This window comes from Lissotriton helveticus, chromosome 5_1, assembly GCF_964261635.1.
Source record: "Lissotriton helveticus chromosome 5_1, aLisHel1.1, whole genome shotgun sequence".
In the NCBI taxonomy this organism is placed as follows: domain Eukaryota; kingdom Metazoa; phylum Chordata; class Amphibia; order Caudata; family Salamandridae; genus Lissotriton; species Lissotriton helveticus.
Genome location: NC_136065.1, coordinates 828,929,729 through 828,957,525, shown reverse-complemented (window position 1 = coordinate 828,957,525; position 27,797 = coordinate 828,929,729). Strand labels below are relative to the sequence as shown.

The window sequence follows — 27,797 nt, the reverse complement described above, 5'->3', positions numbered from 1 at the left end:
GGATGCACATTTTTTCATTCATTTCTGAATTGTGGCTACAGATGGCTAAACATTAAGTACAAGCTGAACTGTTGTGAACACCACCAAAGCAGCTCATTCCCTTGTGCATATCTATTCTGAGTGCTGCTCTTCATTCTGAGTGGAGCTCTTCAGCACACAATGCCTACATAAGTCAGGTGATGGCACTCAATCCATTTGGCAGCAGCACAGTATTTTACCCTCCTAATATTGTGGTAAAATGTTCCAACTTCAATGATGAATCTTCCAAATAATGTAAGTTCAATAACTCTTACTATCGAGCACTCAAACTCTCAGTGTGTTTTCAGCATCCTTGTATGGAAAATATATAGAATACGTATCTTGTTAAAATGATGCGAAATGTAATAAATATACTTACATAATCAATTTACACCCCAATCTAGGTTTGGCATATTATTTTAATTTATAACTCAAGAGAATAGTTATGTTTTAGACTATCCTGCTTTTCTTTCATTGTCATTTTGATTGATAGCTACTTTTTTCATAGCTTTCTACTACGCTCTAAGGCAGAGTTTCCCAAACTGTGGGTTGCGATTTACTGGTTTATCCTGAGCTGATTTTTGGTGGGCCAGAAAAGTCTAAGCAATAAATAAAGATTCCTTAAATTATGTATTTTTCTTGTCCCATTTGCTGTGCTTCAAGACAGAGGTCAAATGTCAGGCTATGTTTTCCGACAAATTGCTGTGTTTTTAACATGGGGACTGGTGTTTACAATCAGAAAAGAAAAAAAACTAAAATTAATTATGTGACAAACCTGCTGGGGTACAACGATGAGTGAAAAGAAAGGCTGTAGGATGCAATTTTTTGTAACACACAACAAAATGCAGCGGCGGCCCTCCGAGGAAGTGTTCTGGGGCGGTGAGTCAGGGTAGTAGTGGACTCCGACTTACGGCGGAACGGAGTTAAGCAAGTAAATAAATAAAACAATTTACATTGCGCTCACTGCATCGCGAAATCCGCCGTAAATCCGAGTTTACTACCTCACCAGCCTGCCCCTCCCCCGCCCCGCCCCGCCTCACCACCCCGCAACACTCCCTGGGTGTGCTGCCACTGACAAAATGTAAATACCTGTAAAAGAACTGCACGCAATCAGCTCAGTTAGGAAAGAAAAAATGGAACACATTTTTTGTAATTCTGAAGTGTGATGGAAACAAAGATTTTGATAGGATCAAAACAAATCAAGACACTTTACTCGGTTGTGCACAAATGATAAATATTCACTGAAACCCAAATTCCACATATAATCATTTAAGTGCAATTTAGTTTTCTTAGTAAAACTTTATGTCTGTGCAAATTTAGTGGGCATTTCATTGGAAAATGTGCTTTCTGTAAATGGCAGTGCTCTGTCACATAATGCTTTGGTTACATTAAAAAATTCCCCACCCCATGTCCATTAAAGCTAAGTGTGTGGTAAAAGTTGTTGTTCTAAAAATTAAGTTGCGCTTCTAAGAAGTTTGGGAACCACTGCTCTAAGGGATTATGCTCTCATATTTTCTTGCACTAGTATAAGCAAATGCTATTTAAAGTTTTAAGGTACAGTACAACTGTCAAATAGGACTTGCACCCTTTGCACAACGAGTAATTTATGTATTGCAATGGAGAGGTAATATCCTCCTGGCTCTACAAACCAGAATTCAAATCCAATCCAATCAAGCAATTTATTTCGGCCAAGGACCTTAAAAGCAACATAATTAATCACAATAAAAATCAGTCATATAAAAACAATTTCCACTCTTCCTTAAAATTCCCTGAAAAGTTAAAATAGCATACATTAGAATAAAGTGTATAATTGAAGTACAATTTTAAAATAATTTTAAAATAATACCTCATTCCACATATGTATAGTTTAGCAGTTCTTTTTTAGGGTCTCGCCTATAATCCCATGGGACCCAGCGATCAGAATGTTACAACAAGAGTACTAAGATGTGGCCAAATTATAAATGACTTTAGACCGAACAGGCGAAGTACATTCTAAGTATTTTGCAACAGAGAAAACAATAAATGATGCTGTATCTGACCTACATATTTTAAGTGATACCTTATACTGCTGAATGCCCAGATTTTTGCAAAGGGGCACTATCCATCGTTTACACTGCCTGTAATAAAAAAGGCAAAAGAACAGAAGGTGGGCATTAGTGTCCTCTGAACTCCTACAGACTTCACAGACCTGCGTTGGACCCCATCCAGTTGCAGGTGACTGAAACAAGTGGTAGAGTTCCAAGCCTAAACTTATATATAAGGACACTGTGAAGGGAGGATCTATTTCATCAAGAAAAGCCATGGGGCTGGCTTGAACTCTAGGAATCTATTTGATAATATGCCCAGGTTTGGCGATTGGGTAAATTTATTTTCTTCTTCCGACCAGAAAGCAGTCCGAACCAACTTGGTGGAGAAAGAAATGATAAGAGATTATTCTAGCCCAATCTAGTTAGTATCTCCTTGATGTATTTTAACCATGGGGCCAAAGGCATTGCTTTCGATATGCTTAAAATTTCCCTCAGTCCAACCCTAAATGGGTCCACTTCTTGTGTCGACCAAGTCTTTACCCAATAGAGAATTGGCTTATGTCTAGCTGTGGCTACTATCGTATTCAAATCTAATTCCACCTTTGTAGCACAACATTACACAGACCTCTACCTTAACATACCTAGAAAACCAAGACAGCATGGCACCAGAACTACAGTGCAAGCTTTGGCATTCTCCCACCTGGATAAAGGGGATGGCCCTGCTCAACAGCCTTCTCAAATCAACACTGCCACCACTAAAAAAGCTTCCTTCAAGCTACAATTCATATTTTCCAAGGCTTGGTAAATTCAAGTAAAGTCAACCTAAGACTTCAGGTACTTAACTGGCTCCCAGTAGTGGCCCGTGGTGGGCGTGCTGCTGGACATTGGCGTAGGGCCGGGGAGGGGCAGGGTGGTGGTAGTAAACTACGGATTATGGTCGATTAGGTGGTAAGTAAACATATAAATAAATAAAACGCGCGCAACAAAATAAAGCGCGCGCAACTAAATTCACTGTCCTGCTTACAGACGTATTAAGTGATAACCATGACGTCTTAATGAGAGTAAGCAGCCTTGGGATAAAATCCATATTTAGATCTCATTTCCGTGAATATTGGAAAACAATATACAGAGTGTAATATATTATTTATTACCGCTGCTGAGTGCGGGGATTTTCAAGAAATAGTAAGTGGACCTGATGCCTTTTGACTTTGTATCGAGTCTTGACTGTGACAAGGACTCGATACAAGTAAAAACGTGTATGTTCGATGGCTGTTTACACACAATAAATCATCTGTAGCACTGACTGGGACACACCCAAGATAATGTGAGCCTACTATATATATAGGCTGGGCACTTCTTGAAATTTCTATGCACTTGCACCTGTAATCTGCAGGAAACAATATTTATCTTCACGTCGTGGTCCGTACCTGTTTTGATCGAGAAAGGAGACTCGCTTAAAGGATTGTGGTTACCATATATATATATACTCCATCCCACTCCAACAAAGAAGAAGGCACGTACTCGAAGATGTCAGGTATGGCTTTCTTTATTAATTCAAGTCTCACACGACCCCATATATATATATTGGTAAGCTTTTGCGGGAGGCACCCAAAATGCAGTGTGCGCCATATATGAATAATATATAAGTATAACACATTCTTTTATTTATACTTCTAATGCAGACTGAACACAATGGCTACAAGAGAACTATGTATTATGTTTTTGATGGAAGTGGGAAAAGCTCAAATTGTATACGACAGTTTTGAGTGCAACCATCATGAGTGGAAGGATATCAATGCAATATATTCACAACCAACTCTCAAGGCTTAGGTAGCTGCATTAGAAAAGTTTTCGCCCACATCAAACGAACGGAACACAAGCCCAGCCACAGCATTAATACAATCACTCATGCCAGGGTAGCAAACATAGTCCTGCTCCTTGTTAAGAATAATTACCTCGACGATTGTCAACCCCTTCTGATAGCTCCTAGGCATAGTTTACAAATTGGGGTTGATTCCCAATTTTTTTTGCCAAATAGTTTCACCGTACGTTTTTACACCAAATAGATTAAACGTATTCCAATTCTTAGATAAGACTCACTTCTGAATTTACAGAAGTAAGTTATGCTCACTGACTGAAAACAATCTTTTGTAATGGGCCCCCTTATTTGCGGTTTCAGATTAGAAGTCAAATATGGTTGTCATTAACATATGATTAGTAACATAGAACTTAATCAGAAAGATGCAAATTTAATTTAGTCTTAAACTATGTCACAGCTTTGGATACAGCTCGTATTTTTCTCCCTTCTTAGTGCAACTTAATTTGAATAGATTCACTGTATATTCAAAAATACTGTCTTATGGTAGAGTCACTTTACATACCCTCCATGAAGTCCGCCTTCGGAAGCCCTTCCTTTGACACTTAATTTATGCATCTCGGCCATTTCCCTTAATGTCTCAGGCGAGTAAAGGCCAGCAGGGTTGTTATATTGCCTTTTCAGATAAGGGCTTAGTTCACGCTTTGGACTATGGTCGACAAAGACCTTTGATGCTGTCAAAGAAGGCTGGTGATTTTTTACAGGAGAACTGTTTAAGGATGTTGACTGGGAGGATAGGGAAGTTCTAACTGAAGCAGTATGAACAAAAGAAGAGATATGTGATTGGCTGTGCTCCTGCTTGCTGAGGTAATCTGAAAGTGCTCCATTGGTTGCAAAGATGTCCCCCAGTGTCCCCGCAGGATTGCTAGTCAGAGAAGAAAATGTTGTCCTGCTGTCATTGATATCCAAAGAGTGATCCTAGAATTGCATTCATGCAGAGCGAGGAAAGAAAAAAACAGTAACAGCCATCAGAGTACACATGCAAAAAAGGGCAAGACAATAAGGAATAAAAGCTCAAACATTTGTACACATACATTGTAAGGAACATATCAGTTAGTGGCCCAAGTTTGTAACATTTCGGCTCCTGTGCCATGCAAAAGCGTTTCTTAACATTTGGATGATGCAGCACTTACAATCTTGTCTCAAGCAATTTATCATTATATTCGTTAAAGTATAATTTGGTAACAGAACCGAACAAGAGAGGGAAGATATTGAAGTGCAGTGTAACAGAGCATGATCTGCTCTTTGCTCACGGGGTTTCCCACGTAAGGCTTGTTTTGTACCGTAACACTCTCCTCTCAAGGAACTGGCATAAACACATGTGGGACAACACTCCATCACCAAGAAAATATTTCATCTCACGCTTTGCCTCTCAATTGCTCCCTCCTCTGCATACCATGAAACTGTAACTAGTCATCCCAACATAAACAAGCATTAGCAAAGCCAATATGCCTGCATTGTCAATGCTTTTTGGTTAATGGCTTTGCCAGTGCAGCACAAGCACTGGCAAAGCCAATAGTGGTGGGCTACCATCTTGGATTTTTATTGTCTAAACTTGCAAAAGGCAGCCAAGTTGCATTTAGAAACAATGTAACGACCATCTTGGAAGTATAGAAAATAATTTTCTAAGAGTGATAAACTTTATTTTTGGCACTTCCAAGAAAGACGCCACTTTCAGCCTAAGTGGCACCTTACAGTCAACTTGTAGGCACAGAAAATAATGTTTCTATATGTCCGGCCAAAGCTATTGGCTTTGCCAATGCTGGTAAAATGACTTTGGAAGCACTATGACCAGCCATCTTGGAATTGTATTTCTATACTAAGATGAACACCACTTTGCATCTGCACAGCATGAGAGCCATCTTGCAAATCTATGAAGTTGAGAGAGCAAGGCAGGGGAGGGGAACAGGACACACTAGCCCACAGCAGTGCTTGGTATCAGAAGATGGTAATATGCAGGCACACCAGGGGACAACCAAGGATGACTAAATAGGTGGGGGCGGGAGAGAGACTGTGATGGGAGAGATGGCAAAAGAGAAATATATATAGAGAGAGAGAGTAAGAGAGACAGGGGGTGTGGCAGGCGACATGCTCCCATTGAGTTTTAAATCTCAAATAGCACAGAAAAAGCTAAAAGAAAAATAGTCCCCTGCGTCTGCAGTGGTAGCATATACTCAACCAGTCAAACACCAAGGTAAAAACTAAATGGTACAAAAGCATACAAACAAATGACTAGGGAAGAAAGCCACTGAATCAGGAGCAGAAACTTGAAAAAGATAAGAAAGCCATCCAATAAAAAGCAAGGGACATATCCAAAGCCCACTGTAAATACATATTATAGTATTTGTGACAATGAAGTCTGCCACAGAAAGCTAATGCTGAATACTGAATATGTGGTCCCCAAGTTCTGCTAGCTGTAATTTAGACACCTTTATTGAGCTAATCTAGAGCTCTGCTGACCACCCACTACGGGGCACATGCACACACATATAACTGGCCCGTTTACCCCTTTTTGTTTGGCAATTTTTGCAGTGTGGGCTCCTGAGGACCTTGAGGCCCTGTAAAATGAATCTCCTTCATAATTTCCTTATAAGGTTCCTAACCACCTCTTGGTGGCCCAGCGGTGAAACCACCTACTACTTTACTCTAAATAAACAGGACCATATTTTGCATGAGTGATTTATTTTGCACCAAGTGTGCTTCAAAGACTCGTGTACGTCAGTAATGCTGGATGACCATACTATTAGAGAAAAAGACAGACAAGTGAAATTCATGGTTAAGTTAATATGCCCTTTTTATTTTTGGTTAGTCCGCCAGATGCTCTATGCTGTTGACATTGCTTCTTCACTTGCTAAAAATCTTCTATGCTTAAAATATGCCATAAAAAATTTGATCGGATTTTGCTCTCCTCAGAACCACAACATGGTGGGCATTGTATTGATCATATTCATTTACTTCCCTAGAGCCCAACTTCCAAAACCTTAATCTCAATTCATGAGACAGTTTCTAAGTTTTATATTTGAGCGCATTTACCTCTGTCTCACTATAGACCATATATATTTACATCTAAAGGCCATGTGTCATTGAGATTGCAGCAGAAGTCTGCTCCATTTTTAATTCATTCTTCAGATTTATTTTTCGAGTGTACACCCATCTAGGACATTGGCAACCATAGCTTTTAAAATCTTTTGAGAAATGAGAAGCCTGAAAGTAATCCTGTGATCCAAAGATGTGGACAAACGTGGACAACACTAGGCTATTAGGGCAAGGGGAAAATGTTAGCTTTTCTCTTTGAAAAGACTTGATTGGGAGAATTAAAAAAAATATATATTTTTATTAAACAAAACATATGGGGCAAGAATACAGACAAATGAAGAAATATGCATTGCGTGGATCTAGAGATTCTTTTGCCTTATATGTTCATAAGGATATGTCTAGGATGCATAACATATTGTACATAATTTATGTCAGACTTTCCTAAACTTATATCAGAAATTCCAAGATTTTCGAGTTTAATATAAATGGACAGCCACTTGTCAGAAAACGTCATTCGCCCAGATTATCCCCCGAGATTCTGCCAGAGATGGTCTCACCTATTGCCAGCACACTTCACACCCCGTAGAGGTTACATTGTGCCAGAAGCCTGAAGCTGATAAAGACAAGTCCCAGAGGAAGACTGACCGACTGCCACTGAAGCGTGTGTTTGCCCTTCACGAGGAACACTGTCTTCATGCCTTCACTGATAAAGACAACCTTTGTTGTCAATAAGGTATAAAGTGAGTCTCTTTTCCCTAATAAACTTTATACTGCAAGTTGATTTAGTTTTCATACTCCTTTAGTGTAGCACATGGAAGCAGACGTTTAGGGTGTTAGATGAAATGTTTAACAATGTTTGAAATGTTCATTTTATTCTAGTTATTAATAATATTTCTGCCGGCTGTTTTTATTATATTCTGTGTAGTTGTTTTAGATGTACTACGAAACAGATTATTCCTGCAGTAATAAATAATTTTTACTTAAAAGAGTTCATTCTTCTTCACATAATGTGTGTGTATTATTCAGAATAACGCAATAGGCTGGTTACTGTTTCCATGGTGCCCAATACCTTTATGGAATCATTATTAACCCAAAAGCAATACTTCTATGTCAAATACACATTGAGTAGAATCTTGCGGGCTACATTAACCTGTTTTTCATATTAATCGTGGTGCATTGAACCAAGTCCACCTGTGCCAATCATGTGTAGAGTTGTAGAGTTGCACCAACGTTGTAACATACGCAACATTCGTTTTCATAGGTTGCTGAGTCCCTTCCCCACCTACATTTGGAGTCTCTAATCATCTTGTTTTCCGCCATCACGTGTGCCCTTAAGAGTTTAGGGAGTTTAGGGAGTATGGTTGTTATCTTCCTTCCCAAAGATCATGTGACGCTGGCGTCCACTCGTTTACCTTTGTTAAATGTGAATCTCAGTAAGATATTTAAATCTGAGGGAGTGCTGTTACCCCAGCTCATGGGCTATTGGAAAGGGTATTTACAGGTTTTCTAGGTGTTCCAAAAAATGGAAGGGAGGAATAACGTATATATTTTTATGAACAATTCAGCTGCACCCAAAGAAGGGGTGTTCTGAAGTACATACTCAGGTGTGCAATCACCTTTAATAATGCCACCCTTCACAGAAGGGCTTAATTTGTAAAATAATAAGTGCTGAGGCCCAAACATTTCTCAGAAGCTGCGTCAGAATGTTGTGTTGCTGAATACCAAGGTTGTGTAGTCTTGATTTCACCTCATGGCTCTTTTGTCTACCACCAGACACTTCTTACCACTTTATCTCACTTCTAGCAGGTTCTTTTCTTCCCTGATTACTCTGTTTGTCTCTGTTTTTCCTTTTTTCTCTTCCTCCTTCTTTCCTCCTTTTATTTTTTTCACTCTTTTGCTCTGGGTCAAAGTTTATTTGGAAAAATAAGTGCTGGCGCCCAAACATAAGTGCCGGGAGACTCTACCTGCAACCACCAACTCAAACTAAGCCCTGACCCTGCAACTTTTAAAAATACTTCGAACATTTGCGATTAGGGCCAGGAGATCATACAAATGCCAGGTTTGGATCTATACTTTATTGCAACTTAACAAAACATAACTCACAGTGAGAACTTCTCTTCACTCCACAGGAAGCATTTGCCTCTTTAGTTGGCTAAAAACAAATATGTAGTCGTTGGGACTTTAATAGGTTCTACACTGACTTTAAAATTAAAATAAATCATGACGTTTCTGTTGTCTGTGAAACTGCTACCACACTCCTTATAAGAAACAAAAACAGTGAAACAAATCCTTCAGATTCGATTGTTTCTTTTATAATCGACACAAAAACAACAGTTTAAGAGGCCTCTACTTTTTAATAATAGTTATCATTTCCCCATCCTAACCCTGACATAGTCATGCAAGAGTTATAACGCTGCTGCTCTTGCTCATCAGAATCACCACGTTCTAGTAGCTGGATTGCAAAGCATGAGCCAGACAAACACGACACACAAGTATTAAATAAAGTAGCAACAATATAAAGAGTTGCACACTGCCAGGCAACTATTTGCTGCACACGTACATGCAAGATAGTATGCGTCTGCAAAAGCAATTTAAAGCTGTGCAGCTGGGGCTCTAATGTATTGCCCAAGGGGTGTGGGAGAATGCAGTCACTTGGTGCCTACATGTATGAGCCATTTTTGTGGTAGGTTGCAACCATAACAAGTTTTTGGGCATGCACAAAGACCAAATAGTGATTCGGTAACTTGTTACTGAATCACAATTTGGGTTTTAGAAAGGGGCGTGTTTAGAACATCCCTTCCTAATACCGAATCGCAGTGGTTGGTATGTGTGAATGTTTTACGACCGAAATACGGTTGCAAAACATTTGCATTTTACTGTAATTTGAAGAATGGCGGTAAACCATTCGCAAATAGGAAAGGGTCCCCAAGGAACCCCATCTCCTTTGAGAATGGTTGGGAACTTTTTTTAAGAGAAGGCAGTGGTCCCACGGACTCCTGCCTGCTCTTAAAAAATGAAAATAATACTTTTCATCTATTTTTTGAAACTTTTAAGTTTTTTTTACACTACAAATTGCAATTTCCTAATTGTGATTTGCTAACACTCGCAATTTGGAAACTGCAATTCTGAGGTTTTGTACATGTGGCCCTTGATGACACAACACTTGACTTCCCACCACAATAGAAGCATACTATCTGAAATGGTTTTCCGAGCCAGTGGGCACCTCATGTGCATAAACGCACCCCCACCATCCATCTTTATCTGTGTTCTACACCAATATGCTATTGTTTAAACCCGTTTACAACAGTTAAAGATAATCTGAAGAATTACAAAGGAAACTATGATACTTGTACTCTCGAGACGCATTGCACATCAATATCACTTTTTTAAAGCATTAACTTTTTCTAATTGCACATGCTGAGCCTGCCCTTTCTATGTCACCTCAAATTATAGTCACCAAGCAGATTCAATGTCTTGGACAGAATATACTCTGGGGCCGCTTAGGTCATGGAATAACAGGGAAAATGTTCTTTCTTAGTTTTCAGTTACCTCGCTGGAGAACTACTATACTGACATCATACAGTGCCCTCATACATTTCCTACCCTATTGAAGAAACAAACAGCATGCTTGCTTGCAAGGATGGCAGCGGCGGCCGGCATGGATTGGCGGTGGGGGGGCCGGGAGGGAGGGGTAGAGGACACAGGGGAAGCAGGTATTAAAAAATAAAACAAAAATAAAAAACATACCGTCTTGCCGCATCTCTTCTCCATATCCCTTGCTCGTCCTGAACAGGAAGCACACCCAGGCTCCCAGTCAGCCAATCAGAATGCTGCCTTAGCAACGTTGTGATTGGTCTGAGCACCATTGTACGGCGCTCAGGCACAGACTGTGAGCCTGGGCATGTTCTCCAGGCAGGCTGTAATGCAGCCTGCGTGGAGAACATGCGAAGTGTGCATAATCGTTTGGCCGGCCGGAGAGGGCCAGCCAAATAGTCATTGCGCACTTAGGAGGGTACTGAGAGAGCGCAAACTGATATAAATATATGAGTACATCACACTTACCTATAGAGAGCATAATTCATGAAGAGAAATGCCATGAGTGCTAATAGTATCTGAAATTATATTCTAAATGTATAGCTAATATAGAGATTTAAGTAGAAGTGGAATTAATACAGAAATGCGTGACATTATATGATTTTAGTAGACGTGATTATTTTGAATCTATGTCGTGTAGCTGTTAACATATAAGATGGTCTGGGATAAAATGCAGAACGTGGTAGGCCTCAGGGCCAGAGCTGGAGCTAAAAGGGAAGGTGTTTCTTTTCACGACACAGATTGTTTAACGTTTTGGTCATTGCATTAATGGGCCATGATTTAGAGTAATGTTTTCTAAATAATAGAATAAGAGTTTTAACATGCTTTAATTAAATGAAGAAATTGAATGCTATAATCATAATGTGAAATATTGTAGGCCTGAAATGTTTTAGCATTGATTTACACGTACATGTCTGGGCTGAGAAATGTTGCAAGCCTTTTTAGAAGTCTATGAGAGTTGGGTTCTTGGCGGCAGATATCTGTCTGCAACAGGAAAGGGGGGATCCAATTATAAGTGAATGAATAGAGGCCTGTTCAGTAGACGGCCCAGACATGGAGGAGGGTTCTGGAATGTTTAAGGGGTATCAGCGGGCCGGAGAAGAGACTGAGAAGCAAGGTCAACTCTAACGTCTGAGGCCCAATACAAAGCATCATGGAAAAAGCCTGAAGTTGCACCACGTGAGAGGCGTTTCGCAAGGGGCGTCTCAAATGTTGTTGACTGTTTTGTATTAGGGACAGCACCCCTGGGTGGAGTTAGAGCAGAGACCTGAGGACCCTTTAGAGAGCGGATGGGTAGGCAGTGAGGGGTCATGACTGGAGAACTTTAGGTTTTCACCAAGAGACTTAGAGTGGGTGACTTCCCTTGGGGGTCATTCATTGCTGACACCTTTGTTAGGTTGGGACTTGGTTAAGTAGGGATACCATCTAGAACAGGGTAGGGACGCCTAACCTGTGTTTGTTTTCCTCCAACCTAAATGAAGGAGAGATATGCGTCTATGCTGATAGCTTTGCTATTTTTAGAACTTGTGTTAGTGATTTCTGTTGCTCGTCTGAGGGCTTTTCGAGAGCACATGTATGTAATTGGACCTGTGTATCTCGTGAATCTCATTCTGAGATGCTTGTATTTGCAGCTCATTATATCTTTACAATAAACTTTTGAAACCTAGAAGTTGTCCGTGATCTTTAAGAGTAGAGTCCTTTATTGGGTGAACTAACTTGCAGATAGGTGTACTGTTTCCTTCCAAGACAGGCAATAAAGGTTCAGTCGACCAGATCGAGGTTTGGATCAATAGATATAAGGTATCGATCAAAATCTCGCCCTTTCAGTTGGTAGCAGAGGATGGTTGCCTTCTTGAGGACGGTGACCTAGGCCAGGTTAGCTTACCCCAAGGCCCCTAGAAATCGATGATCGGAAGAACAGCCCGCAGATGAAGATCCGGATGACGTGAGACAGAAAAAGCAGCAGTATCGGTTGAGAGTGAGTATAAAGGGTTATGCGTGTTAGATTGCGGTGTTTTTGTATTGTATCTATGTTGTAATGTCTGGCGGAGTTGAATGTTTGTAGAGTGACTGTGGAACAGGTTGTGAGCGCGCGCAACCGGTGGAAATCTTAAGTTCAAGGAGAGCTTAAGTGGTTCGGGTGTATCGGACACCCAGAGTAATTGTCAACTAGTGTGAAGGGGGTCATGAGGTACCATTGATCACCCGAGAGACCGAGATAGGGGGAACGTAAGAGTGAGTGCGTGAGTAACGGACGCTGGTCGGAAGTTACTGTGTGTGTAAGTAACCTATCAGAGAGACGATAGACATCTCGTCAGTTGTGTTGACAATTACAGATAGACTGTGGACGTACAGTCGAGAGAAGTGACCGCTTGGTCGGAAGTAGTCATTTTTTTTCAGTGTATGAATGGGACGCATGCATAACCGGGAGACGAGTTGAGAAAGGAGGGGTGCTGCTGCGAAGCGGAGAAAAGAGACGTCAGGTGGTGTCGCGCAGTGATTGGCTGACCGGAGAAAGACCGCGCTGTGATAGGCCAGCTAGCGAACACGTCATACAGGGTCGCGACGTGATTGGCCAACAGGAGAAAGACCGCGCTGTGATAGGCCAAGCTAGAAAAGCCGCGACAGGATTGGTGGAGTGTCACCAGGAAGTAAACAGAGTAGCGAGGCTGGATTTTGTGCGCATAATTATGAAGTGTTTTAAATGGTTGAAAGCGCTGTTTAAGAAAGAGAGGCGAGGATCGTATGAAGGGGAAGAAGCCCCGCCGGAGGGTACGCCAGCTCGTTATATGGCAGTAAATGTTGGGTTGCATACGATCCTTTGGATATCAGAGTGGAGTAAGATTACTGAAGGAAACGAGGAACTGACGTTCCCGAAGTACGGGACGTTCAGATTAGAGGTGTTACATCGATTGAAATCAGTCATGACCTCAAAGAGACCCTTGCCTAGACCAACCCAGTTTGAAGCCCTTGAAGCATGGCTTAGGGCAGCGCATGAAAGGAATATGAACAGACGACAAGAAAGGGTGAAACGCTCGGTAAGGGCAGTACAGGATGCCAGGTGGGATGCGGATGCTAAAAGATGGAGAGTGCATAATTTGGAAATAAATAAACTGTACCCAGTGTTAGAGGCGCCAGTAAATAAAAGCCCCCTAGAAGAAGATGATGAGAGCGAAACAGAGGACAGCCTGATAAACAGATTACTGACAGACAGGCCACCCCCGTATAATAGAGCAGGGGGAGAGGTCGAGAATACTGAAGGAGAAAAGGGGGGCAATGCAGGAGAGCATAGACCGCTTCCCAGTTCACAGTGGGATCCTGAGCCAAAGAAAGAGTTGCTCCAGCCTAGTCAGGTGCAACAGGTAGTCGGTAGGTTTGTGGTACAAAGAGCGCCGGAAACGGAAAGCGCCACATCCTACCCATTACCAGATGCACTACAGGTACCTGTTACCATAGGTCCTATAATATCGATATATGACCAAGAGAGAGCAAAAGGGGAAGAACGGAAGCGGAAAGACAGAGAAAGAGCAGAGCAGGCAAGGAGGAACGATACCACTAATTCCCCAAGTCAGATGCCGATACCCAGAGAGTGGAGTACCCCGATGCACACAGCAGGGGACCCAGGGGGAGATCCTGGGGGCCCCAGATGGCCAATGGATCTGAGGGGATCTGGACGAAAATCCTTTCAAGAACTAAATGAGTACATGAAGCAGTGGGATGAGGCAGTGAAGGCTCAAAAGTGCATCAATGCTGCGGAAGCAGAAAGAGAAAGTCAGGACAGCAGAGCACGAACTCACTGCGGGGCTGGGGAGAGTAGCCCGGAGTGGGACTGTAGAGGGAGTAGGGGAGTCACCCATTGGGCCCGGAATGGAGGTAGAACAGACCTGGAAAACGGGGGCCCCGGGAGTGAAGGGGTGGCGTGCCCAATACTCAGTGAAGGGGAGAGGAGAGCGCAAGAGTACAGGAACAGCTTTAAGTGTCCACACTGTGTGCCTGGCACCAGAGAACAGAATGGGAGTTGTGAGAGGTCGCACCATAGTCCCTGTGATGACAGAAATGAGCGCAGCCCAGGGAATATGGGGAACCAGGAAGGATCGTATCGGATACTGAGCGATACGAGGCAAAGGGAGTGTACCGACCAGAGGGAAAATAACAGAGAGATGTGCGGTGAGAGGAGAGAGGAAGACGAGAGTAGGCAGAGAGAGAGTAGGGATAAAAGGCCCGTGTTCCATCACCTTCCAAGATTGGATGGCCGAGCATGGGACCTGGAGAGATGGGAGCAAGGGAGGCCACCCATTAATTCTCCTGAGCCCAAACGCAGAGCTCGAAGTTGGGATGGTAGGGAGACCAGTGAGCCCCCTTCGAAAGACATATTGCGAGCTGAGATAAAAGCCAAGAGACTTGATGTCTCCAGCTTAAGGTCAGATCTGGATGACATGGTAGATGGTACCCTGCCTTTGGAAAGAATGGAAATGTATGAACAGGATGAAATACTGTATATGGCAAAGGACATCACACGAAAGGCGAGAGCAGTCCATGAGAAGTTAGTCGAACTAGCAGGCAAATATATGGTGGACTTGTCAAGAACCAAAGCATTACAGGGTAACCACAGGCTACATTACTCAGATCGGGATCTAGATGAGAGGAGAACGATTGGGCTGAAAACACACATAAGGGAATTGATTACTGGAATAAGGACATGGAGGGCACTAGATAAATGGGAAGAGAGGTGGTCCAAGAAAGGGACCGGCAGAAGAAGCATGATTGGTATAACACCAGGACAGCAGGGAATAGAAGCTTACCCTTTGCGTGAAGTTGCCAATGGGAGCTATGTACATGTCCCTTGGAGTAGGGGAGATTTAGCTGCTTTTACCACATCTTTCCCCAAGTTACGAGAGAGCCCCGTGGAGTGGTACAAGCAAGTCGAGAGGTTTGTAAAGATCTCAAAAGTCCTATGGATAGATCTGAACACGCTGTTTGACATTGTAGTACCAGGAGATCTGTGGACAGCATGCAAGGTTAGCGCTGAGTGGCCCACAACGGAGCCAGAGAGAGATGCTAGGACTAATGGGCCGTCCGAGATCGTGATGGCAAAATTCGAGAGAGTGATGACTTGGCTGAAAGAAAAAGTGCCAATGCAAGACATAGATTGGGTCAGAATAGACAGAACGAGACAGGAACCCAAAGAGACAGTTCACGAATATTACGAGAGATTGCTGAAAGCGTTTAAACAGTATAGCGGCTTGGATGTAATGGATCCAAAGGACATAGGGCAATTCGTGTCCAAGTTCGTCCTGGGACTGAGACCGGATATTAGTTTGATGATTCAGCAACACTCGATTTGTTGGCAAAGTAGACCCCTAGATGAAATACTGAGATATGCCAGGTACTGCTGTGATGAGGTAGACTCCAAGGCTAAGAAACTAAAAGAGAAGCTGATGGTGGTACAATTGCAGGCAGCAGGAAAGGGGGGACCGCAACAACAGCAGCAAGGGACAGGTACAGGAGGTAAGAAGCAGTACAGTCAGAACAAGGGTAATGAGGAGAGTACTACCTTTAGACCCAGAGTAGACATAGCTACCTTGAAGAAAACGACTAGGTGCCACCAGTGCAACGAGTTGGGGCATTGGAAACGCGAGTGCCCTTACAATGTGGAGATCGGAGAGCAAGAGATAGAGGAGGAAGAGGTTCAGAGCGCACCTATGAGAGGGGCGACGCCATACCAAGGAAAGGTGCTCAAAGGGGGGGGGGCTCCTCCCCGAGCCCAGTTCCCGCAACCTCCTCGAGTAGGGAGTATGGGTAAGACCTATAGACAAATGCCCCTGTTTGTGGAAGGTGAAGAATGCTATTATGTGGACCCATTAACCGGACAGAGAGTGGAAAGAGAAGACTGCACCCTTGGGGCAGCCCTAGAGGTAGATCAGAGGGGACCCTATGTTGAAGCAGAAGTAGCAGGGTGCCCTACGACATTTCTGGTGGACACAGGAGCCACTAGATCCACGATCAGATCAGCTGCAGTTCCAGACCTGCCCATGTCTGGAGAGACCATACAGGTGGTAGGGGTCGCAAACAGGAGAATAACCAGCCAATTGACAGAACCGGTACAGGTGAAAATAGGGAAGTACAGCGATGAGCACCAATTTGTGGTTTGCGATTCAAGCCCTGTGTGTCTGCTAGGAAGAGACCTGTTGTGCAAATTGAATTGTACTATATATTGTACACCCCAGGGAGTGGAGGTATTGACTAATGATGATGATGCAGATTTCAAAGTTGCAAACTCAAGAATATGTGTGGAGCTGTACCCTACTTTGACAGTAGACGAGCTTCCCTGGGATTTGAGAGAGACAGTGGCATCAGAGGTATGGGATTTCACTGGGGAAGAGATTGGATTGGTCAAAGGGGTGGACCCAGTGAAAATTGTAGTGAAACCGCATGCTGAGTTCCCAAGAACACCCCAGTATAAACTGACTCCAGAAACGATTGCAGGCATAAAACCCGTGATCGAGTCCATGATTAAACAGGGAATACTGAAAGAAATCGTGGGTAGTCCATGTAACTCCCCGATTATGGGTCTGCAGAAACCCAATGGGAAATTTCGGATAGTGCAGGACCTTCGAAAGATTAATAACATAGTCGTTTCATGTTGTCCAGTGGTACCGAATCCATCAGTGATACTGTTTCAGATTCCATTCCAAGCTGAGTGGTTCACTGTGATAGATCTTTGTCAGGCTTTCTTTTCGATCCCTTTGGACGAAGATAGCCATTTTCTTTTCGCATTTAAGCTGGAAAATCGCGTCCTAACATGGTGTCGTATCCCTCAGGGGTATACAGAGAGTCCATCGATCTTTAACCAGCTTCTGAAGAAAAATCTTGAAAGTCTAGTGCTGCCCCAGAAGTCAGTTCTGGTCCAGTACATAGACGACCTCCTTGTGGCGTCAGAAACAGAAGAAGCTTGCAGGGAAGACTCCATTGCTTTGTTAAATCACCTAGCTGCCAATGGGCACAAGGTGTCCCCGGGAAAATTGCAGTACTGCCTGACAGAAGTGCAGTACTTGGGACACAGAATTGAGAAAGGCAAACGAAAAGTGTCACCAGATAGGATAGAGGCGATCATGAAAATGAATGCGCCTCAGACACAGAGAGAGGTCAGGATGTTCCTAGGGATGGTGGGTTATTGCCGACAGTGGATCGTGAACTTTTCACTGAAAGCAAAGCCCTTGCAAAAACTGACGCACAAAGAGGTGAGTGATCCAGTACCATGGGACAAAGACTGTTTGATGGCATTCTTACAGCTGAGAGAGGACCTGTGTCGTGCTCCGGCATTGGGAATGCCTGATTACAATAAACAATTCTTTCTTTACTGTTGTGAGAGAGAAGGTTGTGCGTTGTCTGTGTTGGTCCAAATCCATGGGAATGCCCGTAGACCAGTTGCTTATTTCTCGGCTACTTTAGACCCAGTAGCCGCAGCGTTGCCCGGATGTCTCAAATCCGTTGCTGCAACGGGTGTCAGCATTGAGAGATGTGAAAATATCGTCATGGGGCACCCGTTAGAGGTGTGCGTGCCACATTCTGTTGAACTGTTGATGACCAGGACCAAAACACAGCATCTGACCAATAGCAGGCTCACGCGCTATGAGCAAGTTATTCTTGCTGCAGAGAACGTGACCCTCAAGAGATGCTCTGTTTTGAACCCTGCTACCTTAATGCCACTTCCAAATGATATTGATGATGATGATGAATATACAGACCATGACTGTCTCGATGTGACTGAACTATGCACCAAACCCAGACCCGACATCGTAGATGAGCCACTGACCGACCCAGATGAAGTTTTCTTTGTCGATGGCTCATGTGTAAGAGACGAAGTTGGGCAGTTGAGAGCAGCTTATGCTGTTTGTACAATTGAAGGAGTTGTGGAAGCAGGGTGCCTGGAAGGAGTACACTCCGCTCAGGTAGCCGAGATTATTGCCCTAACACGTGCTTGCTTAGCAGGCAATCAAATTCGAGTCACCATTTACACCGACAGCCAATACGGGTTTGGGGTAGTTCATGATTACGGGCAGTTATGGTCTCAAAGAGGGTTCATGACTTCTTCAGGCTCTCCCATTCGCAATGGAGAGTTTGTGCGCTTGTTGTTAGAAGCATTGCAATGTCCAGCAAGTATCGCAGTTGTAAAGTGCATCGCACATACCAAAAATGAGGACTTTGTTTCAAAAGGCAATAGATATGCTGATGAAGTTGCGCGGTATTGCGCAGAACAAGGTTACTCTTTCACAGAGGTGGATGTGGGTGGAATAAATGTAAGAACTGAATTAGCCATGATACTGGAAACTGTTGATACTTGGGATGAATTGTCAACCATGCAAGAAAATGCTCCTGATTCAGAAAAGGAAACATGGGTAAAGGCAGGATGTGTAATGGGTGAGACTCATTTTTGGGTCTCAGCAGACGGCAGAGCAGTGTTGCCCAATGAGATGGTGAGTCCAATGGCTAGACTCATACATGGTCCAGTACACTTAGGGAGAGATGCTATGCTGAGAGTGTTTAGACAGACTTGGTACAATCCTAAGTTTAGAATAGCAGCAGAAGCAGTGTGCCAGCGTTGTGTGACCTGCCAGCAGCTGAATGTAGGGAAAAGAACACCAGTTGCACTAAGTCACATAGGAAAGTCTGGAGGTCCATTCAACAGAATGCAGATAGATTTCATTGAAATGCCAAGATGCAACCGCCTCCGCTATGTCCTGGTGGTTGTTTGTGTGTTCTCCAGATGGGTTGAGGCATACCCTACACGTAGGTGCGACACCCTCACAGTGGCTAAGTTACTGCTTAGAGAACTTATCCCTCGGTTCGGGGTGCCGGCCTTTTTGGAATCAGACAGGGGAACACATTTTAACAGCGAGCTTGTGAAGATGATTTGTGTTGCACTGAATATAGACCAAAAGCTCCATTGCAGTTACCGACCAGAAGCCTCAGGAATCGTGGAACAAATTAATGGCACGATCAAGTCCAGAATAGCGAAAGTTTGCTCCTCAACGACCCTGAATTGGCCTGACGCCCTGCCATTGGTACTCATGAGCCTTCGTAGTACCCCAGACAGAAGAACAGGGTTGTCACCACATGAGGTGTTAATGGGGAGAGCAATGAGACTGCCATCTATTCCAGCTACTGCACTGTTAAATATCACAGATGATATGATCCTGGACTATTGTAAGGGGCTGTCTGACGCCATGCGTTCTGTGTCCCTTCAGGTGCAGGCTGCAGAGGTTCCAGCGTGCCAGGGCCCTTGCCATGACCTGTATCCTGGGGACTGGGTCCTGGTGAAGAAACATGTGAGAAGAAGCTGCTTGGATATTCGTTGGCGTGGGCCCTACCAGGTCATCCTGATCACAAGTACAGCTGTAAAGGTGGGAGGCCTGCCCAACTGGATACACGCGTCGCATACGAAAAGGGTTCCAGCACCTCTGGAAACAGCTCCTCTCTCGGATGGACGTCCAGCTGAGGACCAAGAAGCCATAGAGGGGGCTAGCCAAGCTGTAGAGGTGCCAGTGGAAGCAGGGAACGAGTCTGACCAAGCTGAGGACGGTCAGTACAACAGCGAAACAGAAGACGCTACAGAAGGAGAAGACAGCTGGGAGTACGAGTCTGACCCTGACAGGTCTGAAAGAGAGCGAGAACAGACCAGAAGGAGAAGGAGTAGAAGGGCACGTGGAGAAGCAAATTGGCCACAAAGAAGAAGTTCTAGCCTGAGGTCAACTCCAGAAGCAACCCTTCCTCCGATATCAGAAGACTCAGACCCAGAAGAAGGTGCTCAGGGCGCTGAAGCACCAGACCGAAGAAGGTCAAGAAGAGTGCGTGTGCCTAACAGAAGATACTCCACACCTGAGTGGACATATCTGGCGACAAATGTCTGTGAAACCGGAGACAGGGAGGATCCGAGCGGTGGTGGTGTCCAGTTCTGAGCCCATTATCACCGTGGAAATACAACTGTTGGTACCCGGTGTCGAACAAGAAGGGTCACTAACATTCGTGCTCCCCAGACCTCCCCGCCTCAGCAAGTTAAAACACATGTTTCTTACAGAATTGAAATTCCCCGACTTTGGTACCACGATAACAGCACATGAAGAGCATACTCTTCGCATGGAAATATTGAACTATGCTATTGAAGCTGCAACCACAAATCTAATAGTCGATTGTTAAAGGACTTTGTAAATAAAGCAAGCAGAAGGAAAGAAGATTACCTAGCGCCCAGGAAGCAGAGAATTTTAGGGAACCCCTTGAGTGGATGGAGAAGGGCTAGGGTTGTCTTTTTGAACTGTGAAAGGACTTTTTGCGAAAAAGGCTGTCAGCCTCCAGCTGTGTGGATTCTAAAGACAAAAAAGGATTGAAAGAGACTGTAAAGGAACGAGAGGAAAAGAACTTTTTTTGCAAAGAGAAAGGGAAAAGCTAGATTGTCTGACGAAATGGAGGCCGGCACCCCGAACCGCAGAGCTAAATGTATAATAGGTACACTAATAGTAGGAGTGATAATATTAATAGCTTTAGTGGTAACAATTTCTTATGTAAAGGGACATGAGGAAGAGGTAAAGGTAACTGATGCGAATTCTGTAGTAACACTTACACCCACTGTTGCAGGTGAGAAAAGGGAAAACACTCAAGAGAAAGCGTTATTGGCTGCAGAAGCCCGCAGGTTACATGTAGACGAGTCCCAAGGAGACTTTAGGTCAAATGCTTATGCTAAACTTTTGTATGAATACGTGGATGCCATGGAGGTTAAGGATTGCTACGTCTGCATGCAGTTGCCTGCGTCTGTAGATGAAGGAATTCGATATCATCACCTCCCTCTGACATATGGCATTACATGTAGCTTATTGCTTAGTATATTTTATGAGAGAGATAGTTTTGAATACTATTTCTCCAATTATGATTCTGTGTTGCCAGAAGTCCCGAATTATAAGCAGATGAATAAATGGGATTACTGGAAGAGTGAAGACAGATTGGCCAAGTTCTTCATTCCTTGGATTACCTTAGATACTTCACATGCCCGTAGAAATAACCTGACATGTAAGGTGTCAGAAGTCGAGAAAAAGTTCATAGGGCAGGTGGATGATCGTTACAGGAGACAAAAGATTTTGAAAAAATCAGGACAAGGGAAATTAGATTGGACCGAGGAAGAGAAGTCACATAAGAGAAAGGGTAGTAGTGGTCCAATAGCTTTAGATAAAGCGCAGAGAGGAAAGTTATGTCTTCACCGAGCCAAAACGTATTATGAAAATGTATACGTGGGTGAAGTTGACTGTGAACATGCTTTTAATTTAGAGTACTACACTAAGGATTTCCTGAAGGGAATGCAAGTGATTCCAAATGTGTATTTTGTATGTGGAAGAAATGCTTACGTGAGACTACCTGACAACTGGTATGGATCATGTTACTTGGCAATTGTCTTCCCCAAAAAATATCATGCACAAGACTTATTGATCATTGAGGGCCAGACATCATCGAGGGGAAGGAGAGATTTAGGAGATGCAGAAATGGTTGGAGATGTCTTTGGAGCTATGTTCCCTCTTTTGGGAATAATCCTTAATGATGTTAAAATTAGACGATTGGCAACAGTTGTCGACAGGTTGTCTGCCAGCACTGCTCAGTCCTTAATGCTGGTAGAAGGAGAGATGCAATCGATAAGGGCTATGGTTCTTCAAAATCGGCTTGCATTAGATGTCTTATTAGCAAAAGAGGGCGGAGTCTGTAAGGCTTTGAAGGTTCAGGAATGTTGCACTTACATTCCAGACCTTTCAAAACCCCTTGAGAAAGTTATTAAGAACATAACTAATATACACAAAGAGATCGAAGACTTGAGTAGAGAAAATGTCTGGGAAAAGGTGGGCCACGGAATGAGTACAGTTGGAGGGTGGTTTTCCACCTTAGGCAAAAGCTTTATTTGGTATATCCTAAAGCCTATCATCATAGTATTGATCTGTGGGATAATATTGTGGGGATTGGTGAGGGTATTCAAATGGTACAGAGCAAGAAGGTCAGAAAAGGCCCAAAGAGAACAGTTGCAGAGATTGGCTGCCATACAAGATAATCAGTACAGGAGCCTGAGAGCTCTGGAAGCGCAGAGAATGCCAGCAATAACTGCAGTTTAAATGTTAGTGATGACCCCGAGAGGTCATCAAAGGGGGGAACTGAGAGAGCGCAAACTGATATAAATATATGAGTACATCACACTTACCTATAGAGAGCATAATTCATGAAGAGAAATGCCATGAGTGCTAATAGTATCTGAAATTATATTCTAAATGTATAGCTAATATAGAGATTTAAGTAGAAGTGGAATTAATACAGAAATGCGTGACATTATATGATTTTAGTAGACGTGATTATTTTGAATCTATGTCGTGTAGCTGTTAACATATAAGATGGTCTGGGATAAAATGCAGAACGTGGTAGGCCTCAGGGCCAGAGCTGGAGCTAAAAGGGAAGGTGTTTCTTTTCACGACACAGATTGTTTAACGTTTTGGTCATTGCATTAATGGGCCATGATTTAGAGTAATGTTTTCTAAATAATAGAATAAGAGTTTTAACATGCTTTAATTAAATGAAGAAATTGAATGCTATAATCATAATGTGAAATATTGTAGGCCTGAAATGTTTTAGCATTGATTTACACGTACATGTCTGGGCTGAGAAATGTTGCAAGCCTTTTTAGAAGTCTATGAGAGTTGGGTTCTTGGCGGCAGATATCTGTCTGCAACAGGAAAGGGGGGATCCAATTATAAGTGAATGAATAGAGGCCTGTTCAGTAGACGGCCCAGACATGGAGGAGGGTTCTGGAATGTTTAAGGGGTATCAGCGGGCCGGAGAAGAGACTGAGAAGCAAGGTCAACTCTAACGTCTGAGGCCCAATACAAAGCATCATGGAAAAAGCCTGAAGTTGCACCACGTGAGAGGCGTTTCGCAAGGGGCGTCTCAAATGTTGTTGACTGTTTTGTATTAGGGACAGCACCCCTGGGTGGAGTTAGAGCAGAGACCTGAGGACCCTTTAGAGAGCGGATGGGTAGGCAGTGAGGGGTCATGACTGGAGAACTTTAGGTTTTCACCAAGAGACTTAGAGTGGGTGACTTCCCTTGGGGGTCATTCATTGCTGACACCTTTGTTAGGTTGGGACTTGGTTAAGTAGGGATACCATCTAGAACAGGGTAGGGACGCCTAACCTGTGTTTGTTTTCCTCCAACCTAAATGAAGGAGAGATATGCGTCTATGCTGATAGCTTTGCTATTTTTAGAACTTGTGTTAGTGATTTCTGTTGCTCGTCTGAGGGCTTTTCGAGAGCACATGTATGTAATTGGACCTGTGTATCTCGTGAATCTCATTCTGAGATGCTTGTATTTGCAGCTCATTATATCTTTACAATAAACTTTTGAAACCTAGAAGTTGTCCGTGATCTTTAAGAGTAGAGTCCTTTATTGGGTGAACTAACTTGCAGATAGGTGTACTGTTTCCTTCCAAGACAGGCAATAAAGGTTCAGTCGACCAGATCGAGGTTTGGATCAATAGATATAAGGTATCGATCAAAATCTCGCCCTTTCAGTACTACCACTCCTCCCCTGCCCTGCTCTGTGAGCAGAGCAGCCCCGCAAAGCTGCGGGAAGTAGGACAAATACAATGATAATAACTGGAGCTATTATCATTTTATTTTTCATTTATTTCACTGCTAAAAAGCAGGGGGGCCACACTCCTCTGCATTTGCGGAGGAGCCGCCACTGAAGGCTGGGTTCTTATCTAGAATTAGCAGAAGCAATGGGAGATTTATCAGACTACTCCTCTCATCAAGTTTCACTTTCTGCAGTACTTTATTTATGTCGTTGGTTGATGATGTTTTAGAACAACAGCTCCTATTTCATGAGACGGGGACACTTTACTGCCTCGAAAAGTCCCAATTCCAGTCTGCTGCTAGTTTAATTTACAGAGCAGTGGAAGGCACTTGGATCAGTTCTTATTTAATTGCACAGCGGCCCGTAGTAGAAGGGCAGCCCAATCAGTGATCCTCCCTCATCATGCAGCATAATGGCATGGCTCCTTTAATTTCCACAATAGAGAATGGGACAAATAAGACTGCTGCTCTCCCTCAACACCAACTCTAAATTTGTGGACAGTGTCCATGCTGCTCGTCAGCAAGGTTGATTGTATAACTAACATACACGCAGCTGTCACAGGCCGTCTGAGGTCCTGGAAAGATAGTATTGCTGCAACTCTAGGTGGGACATGCTATTTTTAATGAGTACAGAATAAAAGGCCTGCCTTCCTAGCCCACACCCCCTGTTTGCTCAGCAGTAGGGCCAGAGCAGATAATAGAGCCCGGGGGGTATATTAGAGACAGAGGATAAGTTGCATACTTGGTGTAGGAGTCCTAAGAAATATTTCAGAGACTAGCACCAATTATTTATATATTTTTACAAAATAAGCACTGTCTCTCTACTTCAGAAAGGAACTCTCATCTTTAACAATGCAGGCTTCTTTTCTCCAGTTCGAGGGCCCCCACTATATTGGTCTTCTTGGAGCTACTCAATTACTTCTTCAGTAGACCACATAGATTTTTTTTGTGTGTAAAAGTCTACAGTAATCCTCATTTCACATAGCAGCATGCACTCAGCAACAATCGCTGAGAAGAAACACATGTTGTCAAAGCAGCTGACTGTTATGGTTTTGAGATTTGTTTGGATAATGTCTCTCCAAATATTATTGTTTCATGTGCAATGTCCACTGAATAATAAATCTTGTTAGTAATATAATGCTTTACAATTTGACTCCTGAAGTTAAGTTACACATGAGTACATTGCTCTGACACCTTTTGGGGGTCAGATTCATGCCTTATAAAACTACAAAACTATACAGGATTCAGGAAATGCATATGTGAATGTGCCGGATGGTGGTCAAACACTGCTGAACAAGAGGCTCTTGATATGTCTACTACTCAGCCTCACTATGTTTAGACGTTTAGTTATCCATGTCAGAGCACTAAGGTCTTAATCAGTTTCCCAGTCTCAATGAAAGTGTTCCACCACAGAAGAATAAAGAAGACTTGGTGTTAGACTTGGCTTCTTCAGCGAGTTCACCACCAGACTTTTTGCTTTTTGCTCTCTTGTTTTTGACCTTGTTTTTGTTGGTTTTAGGACTCTTTATCACTGCTATTCTGTGAAAGGTAGGACATGTACTGGTGTGTTTTACATCCCCTGATAGTGAAAGACTGTGAATTTCATTTTTTCACTATTGGAAGGCTACCTATCTGCCCCATAGGCTGATATGGGAGTTGCTTTGTAACATCTTACAAGCATAGCTTTTCATTGGGACACAATGGAGAAATTGAGTTTAGGCTTCCTGAACTCAGGATTTAAAAATACATCTTTGAGTAAAGATGGTTTTGATATTGTGTGTTTGAAAATACCACTTTTAGAAACTGGGTATTTTCTTGTCTAACCATCTATGTGCCTCTACCATTTGTTTATTTGCTGTCTGGGCCTTAGACTGACAGAGGCTGTTTTGTGAGTTCACACTAGACAGACACCGGGGGGGGGTGTAGAGGTGTGTCTTGTCTTTTCTGGGTGACTCATAGCCAGGCTAAATAGACCTAGCTGCATTTAGAGTAGTGGGAGGAGTTGTTGCTTTCACCTGAATGGAATGTTGGAATGTGTCTGTCTTCCACAATGCTGTATCCACCCTCTGGAGTGAACCTGGCCGTAGCCAGGCAGAACTAGATGATGAATGCCAGTGGAGCTTTGTTTGTGCCAACTTCAAAGTGAAATGTGGTATGAATATTGGGGCCCTGACCCCAGAACTTTAGGTCCCTGCTGTACTAAGGAACCTGCAAGGAAGAAGAGCTGTGAGGAGAGACTACCACTTTGCTGTGTGTTTTACTGGGTAGACCTGCAGTTGCTGCTTCTGTGTTGGGCAGGGAAAGGACTGGGCTGTTCTTTCTGCATTCTAAGTATCTCCAGGGGCTTGATGTAGAGCTAGCCTTCTGTTGGAAGTCTCAAAGAAATCAAAAACTTCAACTTCTTCTCTGTACCGGCTTCTGGGACTGGATGTTTCAGCTGCCACAGAGGAAAAAGTTAACCCAACAATGCTGCTGCCGGCTCCGTGACCTGAAGGTACCACAGAGGACAGTGCAGCACTTTCTCACCACAACCCTGGTCTCACCAACGACGGTGCCTGACTCCACCACCGAGCCCCTGCTTGCACTATGACCTGTGGACTCCACACCGCCTTGCTCCACACCGCAGCCTTGGTGTCCCTGACGCTGTCACCGACACCGGTGCCTGCATCGTGATGGTGGGCATCACTCATGGAGAACACATAGCACTGTCCCACTTCACGCCAAAGCTGTGGTCTCACCGGCTAAGCCGCTCCAAGGTGACATTGATGCCGCTGCTTGCACTTTGGTTTGAGGGCACCGCTTGTAGGTTACACAAACCATCCCCTTGTCCCACAGCGCAGCCATGGCCCACTGAAGCCAGCATCATCGACTCCAGTTCGTCAACTGACACCGCTACATGCACTGTGACCTATGGGCCCGTACGCCACATTGCCTCGTCTCGCCCCGCAGCCCTGATGCCTGCTGACGCCTGCTGACTCCTGCACTCCTGACTTCAAACTCAAGGAATTCAACATGCTACGCGTGTGACTTCAAGGGCCTGCCGACTCCGGGACCGAGTTCTGGTACATACGTCTGTCGATACCGCTCCTCCGGTGTTCACTTTAAGGTCCAAAGGTACTGTTTTACGGGTCTTCTCGACACCGTAGCTGGCCTGCGATGCTGCGACTAGCTGGAACTGTTGGGTTTGTTTGTTCACGACACCGTGATATCGACAGATGGAGCTATTGACTTCAGGGAACTGTACATAAAGTCTAATTTTGCTTTATTGGTATTGTGGATTACTGTAAGTTGGATTTTTATCGTTCTGGTCTTATTTTACACAGATAAAATTGGACATTTTTCTAAAACTGGTGTGGTGTCCTTTTGTAGTGTTTTCACTGTATTACTGTTTTCTATATGCAAATGCTTTACACACTGCCTATGAGATAACCCTGACTGCTCATGCCAAGCTACTAATGAGGTGAGCAGGGGTTATTTTAGATGTGCAATGTCCTTATACTGACTAGAGTGGTGGATTCTGCCTGGCTTAGTTGCATACACTAGCCAACCAGAAAATCAATTTCTAGCACTCTGCATTTTCAATTTTGGGAATTAC

General features: G+C 43.5%; 1 protein-coding gene across 2 annotated transcripts in view; it reads right to left on the bottom strand.

Annotated features, from left to right (window-relative positions):
* The window catches only part of LDB3 (LIM domain binding 3), a 432,694-nt gene that overhangs the window by 202,655 nt on the left and 202,242 nt on the right, over positions 1-27,797 (bottom strand). The gene's annotated exons all lie outside the window — the stretch shown is intronic.